The following is a 16,164-nucleotide window of genomic DNA, read 5'->3' as shown; positions in this document are numbered from 1 at the left end:
GATTCGAATGTGATGCCTATGAAAAGTTGTGCCGAAACTTTAGATTATACACAACCTCCTACTCAAGTCAATCATTCTATTCCTTTGACGACTTCTATTGCTAGTATACCTACTTTTACATCAAACATAATGACTACTTCAACCCAAGACATCCCACCTATGATCACCAGTCATGGGGGCAATCCTTCAATCAATCCAAATTCTTCATTCATTCCTTCAATAAGTGTTCCTATTATATCACCACAAATGAACATGACGCAAGGGGGCAATTCGTTTAATCATTCCATTCCTCCTTGTAGTGTTCCTCCTTTCCAATCATCTCCTATGACTAGCTATCATAGTGTCCCACCACCTTACTCTCTACCTTCTTTCAATAACATAACACCTCCATCACAATCTAACACGTCTAATATGAACTCTTCGACTGAAGCGACCATTAACAATCTTGCACAAACTGTCTCTTCCTTACAGCAACAAATTGCCTCTATGAATCAATCTAAGTTTAGTGTGCCCACATTTGATGTTGCGAGCCCACTTTCTCTTGACATTGTTCGAGCTATCCCCCCTAAACATGTTGAAATTCCTCATTTGGAGCTTTATAATGGTAAGGGTGATCCTCTAACACATGTTAAGACCTTTCAAATAATATGTACTGATTTTTCTTATGACCAAAGGTTGCTTGCAAAACTGTTCACTAGAACATTAAGAGATAAAGCCCTACAATGGTATTGCTCATTGCCTTCTCATTCTATTTCTTCTTTCGAACAACTTGCAAATGCTTTTATTCAACAATTTCAAAACAATATAAGTCCTAAAGTTACTTTGATTGATTTAATGCATTGTAAGCAAGGTGTTAAAGAAAAAGTGACTGATTTTATTGGTAGATATAAGCATTTGTATGCTCAAATTTCTTTTCCAGTACCTGACAATGATATTCAAAGAATCTTCATTTCTAATTTACAAAAAGATATTAGAGAAAAACTCCTGTTTTCTGAGTTTACTTCTTTCCAACAGTTGTGCGCAACTCTTCACAATTATCAACTGACTGTGAGTCAAATGGAACAAGCAAATCCTATGGCTCCGAGTGATAAGGGTGATAGTAGTCAACAACCATTTGGGAAGTTTAAACCGAATAGAGAGTCCATTAAATTCAATGAAAACATCATCAACAACCATGTGAATGCAGCATCAGGTGTGCCTCCTATTTCTAAGTTTTTCAGGAAAGAAAGAAAGTTTACTCCTTTGAATGAATCATTGCATAGTATTATGAATAAGTTGTTGGAACAAAATGTGCTTACTCTTCCTCCTATAAGGCAAATAGATCCTGCAAAGATTAATTCACCCTATTTTGATAACAAATCGTTTTGTCAATTTCATCATCATCCTGGGCATGATACTGAAAAATGTTTTTCTTTAAAGAGTAAAATTCAAGATTTGATTGATAATAACACTATCTCTGTTTGTGGTGTGAATGATAAAGGCAACACATCTGTAGCTCCTCCTAACCAAAATCTTCAGATTTTTACTGATCCATTGCCTTCTCATACCTCTAATGTGATTGATACTACTGAATCCTCTGTCTCACCTGATGATCTTGTGTCTATGACTCCGAATGTGATTAACTTTGTGGAGCAACAAAATATCCCTAAAGAACCTTCCATCACATTTGATTCCAGTGAAACTATCAAGGCACCTGATGGTCCTTTATATATAGTTGCAAAAGTCAAGAACACACCTTGCCGTGGAGTGCTTGTTGATCCTTCTTGTATGGTTAATGTCATTACTGAAGAATTTATTTTTACTTTGCAATTGAATCAAGTGATCTATGATGAAACAAATGTGGTTGTGAAACTATTTGATGCATTTTCTTCTCCTGCAATTCGTTCTATTACATTACCTATTGAGGTCCATAACAAATCCCTGGATGTGGACTTTGCTATTATTCCATCATCTGAACAATTTCGTGTGAAGCTAGGCTATCCTTGGCTATCTTCCATGAAAGCTATTGCTTCTCCTATTCACAAGTGTTTGAAATTTCCCCATAATGGTGAAGTTGTTACTATCAATCATAGTCTCTTTAAACCAGCTGAAAGAACTTCTAGCGTTCCTATTGATTACTTTTGGCCTAAACAATTCCAATCTCTTCCACCACGAAGTGATCATCTTTTCAAATCTTATCAAAAGTGGAAAAAAGATATGATCCTATCTCTAAGTGAACCTAGAACACCCAAACTTGACATTCCTATCGTTCTTGAGAAGGAAGTTCTTCCTTTGAAAGATAAAACTAATGTCTTTCCTCAAGAAGATTCCCAACCCATTCCTATGGATGTGACTATGCCTATATCTAATAAACTTCCTAAAAGTAGACCTATACCTCCTCGTCATGATGGACTTGGTCTCCTTCCTAAACCAATTATTCCTCCCTTATATGGAGCAGTTCCTCCTCCTTCCTCTTATGGAGAGAAGAGAGCTTCCTCTTCTCCTATTGTTCAACTTAAGAGACCACAACCTAAACACCCAAGTGAAAAGGATAAGAACATTCCTCCTCCTCACTCTCCTCAACTTCCTACTAAGACTAGACGAAATCTTTTTGCACGTGAACACCGACGAAAGCGTCATCTTAGAGCTCAGGCAACTGCTTCTCAAACTTTGCAATCCCCAAAAACACCTTCAGCCAGTATTATTCCATTTTCTCCTTAGCTGACGATTGAGCCGAAATCTCCTGAACATAAGGTGCATGATGGTCTTGATCCGGTGCGAGTTAAAGATCCTATTTTTATAAATCTTGATGACGATATAGATGAAAATGTTATTCATGATGAAAATGTTACTCCTATTCATTCTGATAGTGAATATGAACATGCTGATGTTGATAACCATTTATCTAACGAATTTTCTAAAGCACTTATCCTAGCTCCTAGACAAGAACAACGTGGCTCGGAACATGAACATAGCCCTTGTTTGGATCTTGTGATAGCTCCATTTGTTGTGTTGGATGTTCCTCCTCTAGCGTGTTTCCTACCTTCCCGAAATATTGATCAGCAAGATCGGGGGGTAGATGACGTGCTAGACTAGTTTCATTAGCATAGCAGACTCTCTCCTCCTCTCTTTCGTTACTTCTTCTATGTGTTATTCTCATTCTTCTATTTGTTGTCCTTAGTGTTGTCTACTTAAGGACGATGCAAAGCATTGAGATCTCTTTTGGTCTCTCTCATGTTGACTCAAAAGACACATGCGTTCCCTTCTTCTAGGTGACCTTCCTTGATTGGGGAATGAAGAACAATTATGCATACATACATATGATATACATGAATTATCATACAGCATACTGACCCCGAGGAAAGCGAAGTCACCTTGTGCTTTGTGTTTTGTGTCTATTATCCTTGGGTTTATCCCACACTTGGGGGCTAAATCCTTGTGATAACGTGCTCCTTTCTCATTTCTTATATGTATCACTACCTTAAAGCAATCACCCCCGGTGAGGCATGTGCAATCGCTTTAACGTAGGGGGGCATACATCCCGTTCATATCTTTTCAAGATACTTGAAAATTTCTTGACAAATTTAGCTTTGCCTTGAAAATTTTTGATATCTTTCTTGCATGACTCATAGTGAGGGAACCTTACTACTGACAGTCATGGTTCTCCCTCGTGATCTTCCCTTTTACTTTGTCAATCGAAGTCGTAAGATCCTTAGTCCACTGGGGGCTTGGTATATCTTGCCTTCTTGACATGGTGAAAGTCTTTCAATGTTGTTTCCTTGTACTTTACTGGAAGTATGAGCGTACGCTTATACTCCCGCTAAAGTGGGGGCTAAATGTAGCATCCTAAAATTGTGACACTTGCAATTTCGACTGCATTTTGGTCTTCATGATGGCGATGCAACACTGAACCTGAATGGAGACCCCGAAACTTGTTCATGACACTAAAAACTGCATTTCTCAGCACCCTGGCTTGATCCTCCTTGCACCCTGCTGTCCCTGGAGGTGGGACCATGGCGCCCAGCGCCCTGGTCCTTCAGGACCATGGCACCCAGCGCCCTGGTCCCCCAGGACCATGGCACCCAGCGCCTTGGTCCCTGGCCCTATTTTGGGCTCGGTCTCTTATGGGGCTTCGGGTCTTTGTGTTTGCAAATTGGAAAATAACATTTCCTGGTCGGCCTAAGGTCGGGAAAATTAGTCTTTTAACCCTAATTGACAAGTATATAAACTACATTTCCTCTCTCAAAAAGAGAGGAGGACATATGTATAAAAAAGGCGAAAACGATATTCAAACATTCAAGCATTCAAGCATTCCTTCAAGCAATTGAGCATTCTAAGTCTCCATTCAAGGCTAAGTGTTGCATTCAAGACAAGGATTCAACCATTGAAGAGGAGATCACTTACAACACATTACATACTACATACATTACACCTTCGCATGTAAGAATACAAACATTCTTACAACAAGGTATCAGTACTTGTTTACATTACAAACATTTACATTTACAGCATTCTCATTTCTTGGTTAATTCCAAAACCGGGGTTTGACCTAAAGGCAAACCCCTCATCCCTAACCCCCTAATCGTCCTCTCTTTTCTGTGTGTAGGTTGCAGGTACACGGCTGTAATTGAAGATCTGGAATCCTTGTGCAGAGACGAACAGATCCACCTTCGTTTCGTGGATTTTTCGGAGGACCGTGTGTACGCCGGGCGCCATCGTCCCGTCAACTTTCGCTCAAATTTGCAGAATAGCACCGTCTCGACATTTTACTGCTAATTCCAGGTCTGCAGCTTCATATCATATTCCTATCTCTGTTTATAAGTGAATCTTTCCTACTTTACATGCATTCCTAGTTCAATCTTTCTATCTACATTTCTTTACAAAAGAGGGTATCCTTGATGTCACAACCCTTGAAACTCATATAGAATCCAATCTTGCATTGCATGGGATTGGATCTTGTGGGTTTCAACCCCTCTTTTGAATGTAAAGTCTCTCCTAAGTGAAAACCATCAACCCTAGTGACTCTCCCTTCTCTCTCCTCGGAGTTGGGGAGGGGAGAACAACTAAGGTTCGATTTTTCCGCTTTACACTTGGTTCGTAGAAGTTTCTTAGATCGATTCTCCCCACGTCAACTACTGTCTAACTTTCTTTGCTTCTCCCTCACACCAATGTTTCGTTGATGTGGGTGTGGATACCACTCCAATATTTATGACGATTTCACTTACGTTAATGGGATGCGTTTGCTGAATTTCAGTAAAAAGTCGATATGATTTCCTTCCTATAAATGTGAATATAGACTAGCATATATATCTTATATAATCTATATAAAGTACATCTAGATATATCTTGTAGTTTAATCTATAAAAAAATTATAAATATTTCAAACTCACAACTATTTTAAGGATGGATTGGGAAGTTCCGTAAAGTCATTTGGAATGGGCTGCTTTAAAATAAAAATAAGTGAGAAAAAATATGATTTAAATAACATAAGTGTTAAAAATATTAGTTTAATCAAAATGTGTACAATGCAAGTACAATCTATACTATAGATTAAATGCCAAGATATATCTTGGCATATTTTATAGAGATTATATAAGATATATATGCTAGTAGGAATGAGAGATTGGTAGTAGGAATGAGATTGCTAGGAATAAGAGTTTGAATAAGATGAATATGTATGTATATGTAAATTATATATTATGTGTAAATGGGAGATTGCTAATAAGAGTTTGAATAAGATGAATATTTTCCTTTAATTTAATTTTTGCTATACAAAAATACAAAAGGCAAAAATTAAATTAAATGGAAAAAAATGCCTCGATACGCTCAGTAAACTTTATATAGATGAAAGTGAAGGTATATAGGCTAGTAGGATTTGAATTTTGAATATATAAGGAAAAAAAATTAAAATTAAAATTAATTTCATTTATTTATTTATATTTAGGCCATGTGAATTAATGATTAGCATAATATTAATTAAATGAATTTTTGTATAATCAATTTAGAGTTATACTATACAATATTTAATTTGTATTTAGGGTTACGGTTATGGTTAACTTGTTAGGGTTAACATCATGTTTAGGTTTATGTTAACAATTAGGGTTAAGGTTAGGTTTAGTGTTTGGATTATGGTCAAGTTTAGGGTTAGGTTAAAGATTACCTATTTAGGGTAAGGGTTAGGATTTACATTATGATTAGGATTAGGGTTAGGGCTTAGGGTTAGGTTAAAAATTATATATTTAGGGTAAGGGTTAGGATTTACATCAAGGATTAGGGATAGGGTAAGGGTTAGAACTATGGTTAGCGTTAGGGTTTAGGGTTACTACTTTAGTGTTAAGGTCGAGATTACGGTTAGTAAAGGGTTTATGTCAATTTTAAGAATAACTATAAGATTAAGGTTAGGTTTCGATGTAGGGTTAGGGTTAGGGTTAGAATTGTGGTCACTTGGTTTAGGATTCTTATTAGGATAAGGGTTAGAAGATCATGGTTAGGGCTATGCTTAGGATTAGCTTTTGGATTAGAGACAGAGTTTGGTTTAGGGTCATTATTAGGTTAGGGTTAAGATTGTAGTTAGAACTGTATAAGAGATAAAATACGAGTTATAATACACTTTTATTAAGAATTAGGGTTAGGGTTAAAATGATAGTTAGGATTATGTTATGATCGGGGTTATGGTTAGAGTTCAATTAGAGGTACTAGGGTTAAGGGTTAAGTTTATAGTTAATTAGATGTAGGGTCCAATTATGATTAGGGTTTGATTATATGGTAACAAAATAATTAAAATTAGCATTAGGATTAGAGTTTAATTAGAATTAGAGCTCTATTAGGGTTAGGGATAAGTTTAGGGCTAGGGTTCAATTATTGTTCTAGGTTTAAGTTGTAGTTAGGTCTTAATTTAAGGGTTAGAGTTAAGTATAGGGTTAGATTATGGTTAGATTATGGTTACATTTCAATTATTGTAGGATTAGGTTATGGTTAGATTTCAATTTTAGGTCTAGATGAGGGATATCATCTGGGCCAAGATTTGATTATAATAAGGGTTAACTTATAGTTAGGGTTAGTATTAGATTTCAATTAGGTTTATCATTCAATTATAATTTAATCAAGGTTAGATTTTGGGCTACTATTATATTTCAATTAGGGTTATAATAAGCGCTATGATTCAATTATATTAGGGTTAGGGTTAAATTAGGATTTAAGTTCAATTAGGGTTAAGGTTTGGGTTAAAATTTAATTAGGATTAGGGTTCAGTTTAGGGTAAGGTTCTAAACATGGTTAGATTATGGTTCAAATGATAGTTACGATTATGTTTTGATTAATTAAAAAAGCAAGTTTTCAAGACCTGAAACCTTTAACATAGGAGATTAAAATAAGACACCAAAAAGTCCAGTGCTTAAGAACCGCATACAAAATGACTGGCAAAAAAGTCAACAAACCAAAAGGACAGCAAAACAAACAACAACAAAGAAACAAAGAGGGTGCTACACAATAATTTTCTTCAACAGGTCCTCTGCCTTTATCACCAGATCGTCGTAAGTGGCCCCGACAACTTTAAGGTGTTCTAGATCCTTGTTAGGTTTCTTTTCCTTCTTTTTACCTCTGGTATAGGTTCCGGGACCTTGAACTTCCCCCGTTCCTTCAGTTTTTGGGTCAATGTCCAGGATTTCCTTTTCTTCATCTAGTTTGTTGATGAGAGTGTTGGTGTTGTTAGCTGAAATCTTCAGGATGCTTAGGCTCTATTCATCAATGCTCTTCAGACACTCCTTAGTTTTACTGACTTTGCTAACAGTATCTGAGAGAGTTTGGTCATTAGTGTCAGCAAGATTTTTCCTTTCCAGCAAATCCTTCTCTATTTTTTCAAACTTGGGGTTGAAGGCATCTCTCATGTTTTCGGCTTTAGCAATGGTGCTTTTCAGGTCCTCTATATAGTTGGCCATGGTCTTCCCTTCCCCAGTATTGATGGTTTCCAAGATCAAGATTCTATTGCAGAGTTTTTTGTTTTCATTTACAGCTTTCTTGTAACCATTAATAAGCCACTCCATAGTTTCCATGAAACCTTGCATACCCTCCAGGGGAGGGGTAGAGGGGGGGTCAGCTTTTCCAAGGGTTGCCTATTCCTCTTTAGGGGTGTGCCGGGTGGTAGTTGTGTCTACAACCCTAAGAGCCTCTTCCATGGTCTCCTTTTCCAAATTCTGATTAGCTTCCAGGACCCTTACCTGCTTGTGGACTTCTGGTTCCTTAACAATCTCCTCTTTCTTCTTGTGTTTTTTCCTCGTCTGGGTGTGAGCTTTTGTCTTCTTCTTCAGCAGCCCTTGAGGGTTCTTCTCCTTAGAGTCATCCGAGACCTCCTATTTCGAAGAAATGCTAATTTGGGATTTACCTTTAGGCTTTTTGCCCTTAGAGGATGAAGGTCTAGTTTTGATGTATTTCCTCTTCTTCCCACTTTCATAATCCGAGACATCCATGCTGTCCTCAGTATCAGTCGAAGGGTCACTGTCAGACTCCTCTTCCTCTGAGAAGGCAGGGTCAGACCCCTCATCCTCAGAATCCACAGAGGGCTGCATCTGAGCAATTTGGTTGGCCTTGAGATGGTCATAAATTAGGACCATTAGGCCTTGATGCATGGCAGTATCACCCAATGGGTTCTCTTTGCAGGCCTTAATGGTAGCATTCATCGAGCAAAGCAAAAAATAAGGGAAGTTAACCTTTTCATTGTGCCTAAAGTGATTCAGTAGAACAAAGTGATAACCATAAAATTTTGTAAACCTACCATCTAAAGTGATATAACACATTAAAACAAAGAGGACCTCCCGCCAGGGTTTGGCAAAAGCCCTAGGCGGGTAGTAAGTTTTGCTCAACTTTACTAATCATTTTTTCTCCTTCTCGGTATCCGGGTATCTTTCAATAGCTTCCTTACTAACTTTCCTATCTCTGTAGAAGTTGCACCCTTCTCTTGTGAGGCCCGAGTCTTGAGCAATTAAATCTTCATCAATTTCAACTGTTTGGTCTCCCATTTTCAGCATACCCTTTCTCCAATTTTTACAAAAAAAACTGGTGACCATGCCATCTCGACCGTGGAGTTACTCCATGAATTTTGAGAAACCACCCTTCTACATAATACCGCAAACCTCCTCCTTCTATTTCCATTCTTTGCAGCTTCTTGGTTCGTATCGCCTCCTGTTACCACCCATGTTGTCACTGTTCAAAGCCAAATTTTGAAACTTGCAGAGCAAATTAGCCGGAGAGTTTTTCAGAACAATCAAAGTTACCCAGAAAGCGTGGGAATTAATGGAACTGGTATTATAATGAATGATTCTCTCATTATTATAATGACTCAAAGTACTCCAATTAGTCCTTTTCATAATTATCCTATCCATCAAGAATCTTTGGAGTGCTTCTATATCGATCATTACAAATGATTTGCCTGACATTTTCGGGGAGTCCTTGTTCTCCCATCCACATAATCATTTCCTCTTTGTTAACTGCCGCATTGGCAGCCCAGTCAGCAGAGCCATTGGCCTCCTGGTAAATGTGGGAAATGTAGCTTTTTTTAAAAGTGCTAATAAGGTCTATAACAGAGATGATTATATTGTAGATCGACCATGATGGTTTTGAAGTCCCCTTAAGACAATTTATGATATTGTTTGAGTCCCCTTCAATCCATAGGTAGGGACAATTCCATTTTTTAGCTAGGAGGATACCTTGGAGAGCTGCCATTGCTTCAACTTTATGGTTAGTTTGGGTTCCAATAGGGACAACAACCATTTCCTTGCAAGTTCCTTTGTCATCTCTTAGAATAGCTCCACAACCTGAAGGACCCAGGTTACCTTTAGCAGCACCATCAAAATTAACTTTGAACCAACCATAAGGGGGGTTTTGCCATTTAGCTTCTAGCCTTTTATTATGGTTGGGGTTAGGACTGTCGGTAATCTTCATATTCCACGCACTTAAGATGTTTGATTCCAGAGAGTTGTTTGAGAAACAAAGACCCTCAATGATCCCTATATTTTCCTGAATCACCCATTGAATTTTCTGGAACACAATATCCTGATTGAGGGAGACATCCCTGAAGATTTGATTATTTCTTTCTTTCCATAGTCACCACAGGATGTGAGGAAGAGAGAGCTGCCACAAAGATCTCAAAAAGGAGTTAGTCCATTTTATATTCTAGGAGGAAAACATATCACTGATGGTATTAGGAAACACCCAGACAATACTAAAACTTTTAAGAAATCTTTCCCAGACTGAGGCTGAGAAGGAGTAGTGGATGGAAAGGTGGTCCATAGACTCTTCTTCCTAAAGGCACATAGCACATCTATTAGGGAAAGCAAAGCCTCTGCTTTTTAGGTTGTCAAGGGTCAAGATTTTGTTATGGAGGATGGTCCAGAAGAAGAAATTTATTTTGGGGGAAAGGCCTTTAATCCAGGCTTTAGACCAAAAAGGATTACCTGAAGGAGTGGGGGATAGGACACAATACATAGAGGAAACAGTTAAGGTACCTTTGGGATCATGTTTCCCAATCAGGGAGTCTACCTCTTTGTTCAACCAAACCACAGACAGATGGATCTTGAGCTTAGAAAGGCTTGGATGGATGCTTTCAATATTCTGCCATTTATTACCAGCCCAGTACTCAGCAACTAAGGAGCCAAATGTTCTAATACAAGAGGGAGCATGGGGGGCCCATTCATTGATTTCTATCAAAGGTTTATCAAAAAGCCAAGGACCCTCTTAGAATTTAACTTTCCTACCATTTCCAACTTTCTAGATCACTCCTTTGGCTAAACTCTCTTTGCATTTTGAGGCATGATTCCATATGCGGGATCCATTAATGCTAAGATCCGAATTGATAAAAGAAGAAAGAGAGGAGGACTGAAGAGAGTACTTAATTCACCAAATTTTACACCATTCGGTATCTAAATGAAACATTCTCCAGACTTGTTTGGACATGAGAGCTTCATTTAAGGTTCAGATTCTCCTCAAGCGCATACCTCCTTGGCTCTTCGGTCTATAGACTTGGTCCCAAGCCACCAAAGACATTCTTTTCTTGTCCTCAACCCCAGACCAAAGGAATCTTCTTTGAATTTTCTCGATTGCATCAGCATACTTAACTGGAATTATGAAAAGACTAAGAGCATAAATCATAATACTTTGAAGAGAAGCTTTAAGAAGTTGGAGCTTTCCAGCCTGACTTAGGAGGGCTTCTTTCCATCTAGCTAACTTTTTATGGAATTTGTCCACTAGAGAACTCCAGAAGGAATCAAGAGGTGTAGTGCCCATGGGGAGACCAAGGTAAGTAGTAGGAAGATCAACAATCGTACACTCCAGGATTCTACTGATTCTCTGTTGTCTTCTCTCAAGGGAATTGATGAAAAAAACTTCACTTTTTGTCCAGTTGATTAGTTGACCAGAAGCAGAGGCAAACTTACAAAGAGTACTCTTCAAAATTTTAGCTTCAGAGATACTAGATTCCCCCATGATAATAGTATCATCAACAAATTTTTGATGAGAACAAACAAGATCTACTGAGGAAGGGTGGAGACCCTTAAAGGAGCCTTGCAAAACCATATTTTCCATAGTCCTTCCAAAACATTCTGCCATAATAATGAAGAGGATGGGGGAAATACGATACCCTTGCCTTAGACCTCTAGAAGCTTGGAAGAAGGGAGAAGGGGAACCATTGACAAGGACAACAAAAGAGGCAGAGGTGATAAGTTGGGTGATAAGATCCAAAAATCTAGAGGAGAAACCAAAAGACATGAGAACCTTCATGAGAAAAGACCAGTCAACCCTATCATAGGCTTTGGAGAGATCAAGCTTGAAAATGAGACCCTGCTTCTTTGCTTTAACAAGAGAGTGGATGTTCTCATGGACATTTATAATAGAGTCAAGAATTTGACGACCAAGGACAAAACCATTTTGCTAGTGATTAATAAGAGCAGGAAGGACATAGAATAATCTGGAAGTTAGGACCTTAGAGATAATCTTATAAAAGGAATTGCAAAGACTGATAGGTCTAAATTTGTCCATAGAGTCAGCGCCTTGAGTTTTGGGAATGAGAGAAAGAAAAGGACCATTGATTTCTTTCAAAAGTTTTCTAGCCCCAAAAAATTCCTTGACCCCATTGGAAACAATCTTTCTCGACAATGTCCCAAAAATCTCGAAAAAAGAACATGGGAAAACCATCTGGACTAGGCGCTTTGTTACCTTCGAAGGAGAGGACAACATTTTTAATTTCCAGAATCGAAGGAATGGAAGAAAGGGAGGTGTTCTTTTGTTCATCAATGAGACAAGGGATGTTATGAAGAAAAGAAGATTGATCTTCAACATCCAACCTATGATCCCTCTTTAGCAGTTCCGAGAAAAACCTTTTAGCTTCGTTCCTAATTTCATCCTCCTTGATAATCTCCCCATTATCCACCACAAGTTTGGTAACCCTATTAAGTACTTTATGCTTGATCGTCGACATATGGAAGAATCTTGTGTTCTTATCTCCTTCCTTAAGCCAAATGCATCTAGATCTCTGCTTCCAGAAGGTTTCCTCTTTGGCAATGATATCATGGCATTTTTTGGGAGTCTCATTTTTATTAGCAATGGACACAGTACTGAAACCATCTTTTTGGATTTGAGCTTGTATTTCTTTTAGGTCTTTCTGGACTTTTCCTTTGGCCTCAAAAATGTTCCCAAAGCTGGATTTATTCCAGAGTCTTATGTTATCCTTAACACTTTTAAGCTTCTTAACAACTCTATACATAGAATTTCCCTCAACTTGAATGCTCCACCATTTCTGGATATTACTTTTGATGTCTAGGTGAAGGGTCCACATTTTTTCAAATCTGAAGGGGAAGTTTCTGCTTCTGTTGATGGAGTTAGCAATGAAAGTGATGGGGAAGTGATCTGATCCAACCCGAATGTGGGCCAACAAAGAACATAAATAATGACTATACCAGTCATCAGAAATGAGAGTCCTATCAAGACGAACTTGGATAAGATCATTACCAGTTCTCCTATTAGTCCAAGTATAATTGCATCCCTGTATTTCCAAATCATTGAGGGCCTGAGAATTAATGAAATCCATAAGGGGCAACCTACTTTCCAGCTGAGGGGGGCTTCCTCCATATTTTTCCTCCTCTCTCAAAGGAGTATTGAAGTCTCCCATAACCAGCCAACTAAGATTTCTGAAGCTGTGAATAAGTTTTTTCCAAAAGGAATTTCTAGCCTTCAAAGTGTTGGGAGCATAAATGTTGGTGAGAACCCATGAAGTACCATCTTTTAAGTGCTCAAATTTCATACAAAAGAAATTGTTGTCCTGAATGATAACATGCCCTTTGAAAGAATTAAGATTCCAAATGGTAGCTATGCCTCCTGAAGCACCTTTAGAACTACCGCTACTAACATTTCCGTTTTTGAAAAACTTCAATGATTCAACTTTTTCTTTACTCATTTTGGTTTCTTGAATTAGAAAGACATCAGGTTTATTGTCCCTTATCATGTTCCTAATGATATCATGCTTATGGGGATTATTGAGTCCCCTAATATTCCAAGAAATAATCTTCATAGTTACTTACCAATTCCTAACTCCTTAAGAGTCTTCTGGGTTCCATTTGCAATGTTTTTGCTGGCCTCCTTGTTTCTGACTATATGATTAAAGGGTCGACCTAGGGAAGACGAGGTATACCCGACGTCAACTTGAGCTATTTTGCTAGATTTCCTTAGAAGAGACGTCGAGGGAGTAGTTCCTTTCTTATTCCTATGCTTTGGTATTTTCCACTCAGCATCTGTCTCAAGAGCCGCTTCTAGGTTGCTAAGGATTTTGGAAATTTCTTCTTTGTTTCCCCAATTAGGGGTTCTGGAAGCATTTGAATCATTTAGATCACTATTAGCTGATTTTGAACCCCAGTCTAAGTCCGAGAGGTTCAGACCCAAAATTGCACATTTTTGGGATTCTTGTATTTCAAGACTACGCATTCACAGAGAGGAATCAGTCTTTTCTTCTTGGGAGTCAGGGATCTCTCCTTCTTCCAGTTGATCATTTTTCTCTTGCAGTTCCTTTCCCTCAAAAGTATCAGCTACCACTTCAGCTATATCATTTGGGTAATCAGTCTAATCTTTTAGCTCCCCTGTTTGAGAAGTAACCGGAAAGTTGACTTTGGTTGAATCATTTCTCAGAGCTTCTTGGGTTGAGGGACTCGAGATAGAGGCTAAGGGCACTTCCTTCTTCTCCCCCAAGGGATTAAAACAATTTGAGATTTCTTCTTTATTCTCTGAGTTTTTAACTTGCCATACCATTTTTTCTAGCACTCTTTGGTTCTCAGTATGGGGCTTAGGCTGCCTGGATTCTTCCTTGGGTTTGATAGGACATGACTTTGCCCAGTGACCTGCTTTTTTACAATGGAAGCAGGCAAAGGGAATAGATTCATATTCAATATGTTGCTTCCATGTTCCCAGCTTTGATACTAAATCTATCTGTTCTGGCATATCTGCATCATGGGCTATCCCTACACAGAACCTAGCATGAGTGAGTCTCCTTTTTGAAGCTGTTACTGGGTCTATAGAAAGAAGTTCACCAAAGGAGTTTGCAATTCCAGAGAAGATGTTTTCTGCCCAATATTCAAGAGGCAAGCCTCGAAGCTTTACCCAAACTAGAACTTGTGTCAAGAGAGAGTCATTCATACTCAGATTCAACTGCCATTTACGAAGAACCAAGGCTGTCTTTCCTACCAACTAGGGACTCCCACAGAGAATCATAAGTTTGTCTTCTTCGCATGAAAAAGTAAAAGACAAAAGGCCTTTAGGTAAGGCCGAAATTTCTACATTACCCTTAAGGGCCCATTTCCATTTGACATAGGCCCTAACAACTTCAATGTTAGGATGCGGTCCCATAAATTTGCCTACCAAGGAGTTCGACATACTATTTATATTGTGATCCAAAACTAGATCGAGGATAGAGATAGCGAACTTTCCTCCAGAAGGATCAGAAATATTCTTAACAGGAGGAAATGAGGATCTACCAGTTGGTCTAGTTCCAAAGAGGGAAGACCATTTTTTTAATTCTTTTCCGCTCTCCCCGGAGTCGTCACGTGGGATGGGCCCCTCACTGGACTCTTCCACCAAGAGCCCAGAGGAACCCATTGTCTCCTCTGGCAGAGTACCACCAGTCTGTTGAATGGCAACAACATCTGGAAAGTCCGGAGGCTTATCCTTCTCTCCTATGGGACCAGCTACATTCTAGCCGCTCCCACCATTGGAACCAGAGTTCCCACCTTGAAGAGAATTTGAATTTTGAATTCTCCCATTGCCGCTTCCTGATAGTTACGATTATGTTATGATTGGGGTTAGGGTTAGCATTCAATTAGAGGTATTAGGGTTAAGGGTTAAGGTTATAGTTAATTAGATGTAGGGTCCAATTATGATTAGGGTTTGATTATGGTAACAATTTAATTATAGTTAGCACTAGGATTAGAGTTCTATTAGGGTTAGGACTAAGTTTAGGGCTAGGGTTCAATTATTGTTCTAGGTTCAAGTTGTAGTTAGGGCTTAATTATAGGGTTAGATTATGGTTACATTTCAATTAAAATCAGTGTTAGGGTTAGGGGTTGGGATTCAATTAAAATCAATGTTAGGGTTAGGGCTAGGGTTCAGTGAGGAATAAAGTTAGTATTACAATTCATTTAAAGGTTTAATTAGTGTTAGAGCTAGGGTTTAATGATAAAGCAAGTTGTGAGGGTTAAGATTATACAATAAAGCTTGATTTTAAGGTCAGGGTTAATGTTTAAGTAGGATTATGATTTGTTAGCATAAAAAGGTTCAATTCGAGTCAGGGTTCAATTAGGCCTAGATTAGAAATATTGTCAAAGTTAAGGCTTGATTATGGTAGGGTTTTTTAATTATAGTTAGATTTAACATTAGATTTTAATTAGAGTTATAATTAAGGTTACAATTTAATTATAGTTAGGTTTAACATTAGATTTTGATTATGCTATGCTTCTTCTGCTTTGATTGCAAGGCAAACTGCATTTACGACCATGGGAGCCATCTTTGAAGGTTGTAAAGGGTATTTCAATTTTGTTAATGGAAGGAGGAAATAGAGGGGATCCAGTTCCAATTCGTGGTGCTCAGGAAGAGGGGTTAAACACTCATTAAAATTGATAGAGTCAGAGAGGCAGATGAGAAAGGCTTCCTTTTCAC

Source organism: Cryptomeria japonica, chromosome 4 (genome assembly GCF_030272615.1).
Source record: "Cryptomeria japonica chromosome 4, Sugi_1.0, whole genome shotgun sequence".
Taxonomy (NCBI): Eukaryota; Viridiplantae; Streptophyta; class Pinopsida; order Cupressales; family Cupressaceae; genus Cryptomeria; species Cryptomeria japonica.
Note: the sequence above shows the minus strand (reverse complement) of the source record.